The sequence below is a fragment of the Mus caroli genome, chromosome 6 (genome assembly GCF_900094665.2).
Source record: "Mus caroli chromosome 6, CAROLI_EIJ_v1.1, whole genome shotgun sequence".
Classification (NCBI taxonomy): Eukaryota; Metazoa; Chordata; class Mammalia; order Rodentia; family Muridae; genus Mus; species Mus caroli.
Window position 1 is genome coordinate 95,440,177 of NC_034575.1, and position 1,921 is coordinate 95,442,097.

At 53.8% G+C, this 1,921-nt stretch overlaps 1 protein-coding gene across 1 annotated transcript in view; it reads right to left on the bottom strand.

The window, feature by feature from the left end:
* Window positions 1-1,684, bottom strand: part of Foxp1 (forkhead box P1) — a 601,333-nt gene extending 599,649 nt beyond the window's left edge. The window contains exon 1 of the mRNA XM_029478349.1: window positions 85-1,684. The gene's annotated coding sequence lies outside the window, so the exon portion shown is untranslated. The remainder of the gene's footprint in view (window positions 1-84) is intronic.
* Between the last annotated feature and the right edge of the window lie 237 nt (window positions 1,685-1,921).

The following is a 1,921-nucleotide window of genomic DNA, read 5'->3' on the forward strand; positions in this document are numbered from 1 at the left end:
TTGTTGTTTAAAGTGGCGGAAACAAGGCAGGAGGCGGCTTGGGAAAAAAAAAAGTGGAGCAGAAATGGAAAAATACGAACTCACCCGCGGCAAATGGTCTCTCGGTGCAAACTAAGGTGTTTTCGGGGCCTTTCCCCGCGCGCGCCCACTCCCGCCCGCGCGCGCCCCCCGCTCACACACGCACACGCGCGCACACACGCACTCGCGGGCGAGGGCCGGGCCGCGAGCACAGCGTGCAGCTGCCACACAATAAATAACAATAGATTCCTCCGCTCGGGACTCGTTCCGGAGCCGCGCCAGCGCCGCCGGCCGCGAGGCGCCCCCAACCCGCCCCGGCCTCTCGCCGGCCCCAAGCCCCGCTGTCCGCGCTCTCAAAGCCCCCGTGACCCGCCGAGCGCGATCTGCACCCCGATGCGGCGCCCTTGGGTCGTCTGCCCCCTTCCCCCCCGCATCCCGGAACAAATAAATAAATAAGGCGCGCAAGAGAGGCCATCGCGTCGCGGAGGGAGATGTTGTTATTTTTTGCTGTTGTGCGTCCCTGACGTCACATCCACCTGCTGGGTAAACAACAGAGCTCGCGGGGGGCGGGGGGGAGGGTGAAAAAAATCGCAATTGCCAAGTGAGGGACGTGGGGAGGGGAAGAGGAGGAGAGGGAGGCAGAACCCCAAGACCCGGGAAGGAAACGCCACAACAGTTCCTAGGCAGAAGGAGCCTGGAGGAGAAAAGCTGGGAAATGAGGGGCCTGGGCTGGAGGGGTCCTCTCAGAAGACGGGGAGAGGGTCCCATTTCAGAGCCTGGGAAATGGAGAGCAAGAGTGGCAGCAACTAGGGCGTAGAAGGGAAAGCCGAGGCGATTTGCTAGGTTCTGAGCTAAGAAATCCAGGAGGGAAGAGGACAGGCAGGGATAGAGTTTCCTCCAGTTAAAAGTGAAAGTGCTTCGCCTGGGTGACAGTTGGAGCGGAGGGCGGCAGGGGCGGCGTTCCAGCCCGGCGCCTGCTCTCGGGTCCTCCCTCGGTCTCTCCCCTTTCTTTCTGCACTTTGTCCAATGAAAGAAGGCGAGTTCGGAAGGTGAAAGTTCAGCTGAAGGACAAACCCCTGATTGCAAGGAAACAGAAACCCCTCCAGCCAGGGGGATTTTCCCCTGCGTCGCGGAATCGGGAGAGAGTGATGGGAGCAAGAACTTACTCCCTCGGGCCTTGTCAGCCCCTGCAGGAATGTTATCCCTGTCTCCAGGTCTGCTTGGGGGATGGGGGGGGGGGCGGGTAGGGGGGAAGTGGCTGCAAAGGAGAACTGTTTTCTCCACAGCTCCTCTTAAGAAAACACCCGGGGGCTAGCATGTCAATCACTTGTTTAACACAAATTACCTGCTCTCAAGAACATCAGTCACGTGAGAAAAAAAGCTTTGTGCAATTCTTTGGGAAGGTGAGATTCTTTTTTTCTTTTTTGCTATTCTGAAGTTTGTCTGAGTATGTAAATAAGGTATCCAAGGTGCCCGGATGAAATATTTTGTGAGATATAAATAAAAATACATAAGACAAAAAAACCACTTTCATCAACATATACAGGGAAGCTGTTTGTTTGTTTGTTTGGTTTTTGGTGTTTCCAACACTGGACTTAGATACAGGACCTCTGTGGCTTCTAGTGACCAGGAATTATTTCTTCATACCCATCATCCCAGAGGCTGCCAAACTCCCAAGCCAGGGTTTCCAGTCACTGACTGGCTAGTATGTCTACTAAGCTAATTCTTTATGAGAATATTCTGAAAGTCACCGTATGGTTTTCCCCAAAGCACTAAGGGAGCTGGGGCGTGCCTACTGCCATTGGCATCTTCAGACGAGCACAGATGTAAATAATACCCTGGATAGATTATAATAGATTCTCTTGGATAATGTTTTTCAACAAATATTATTAAACGTTCATTT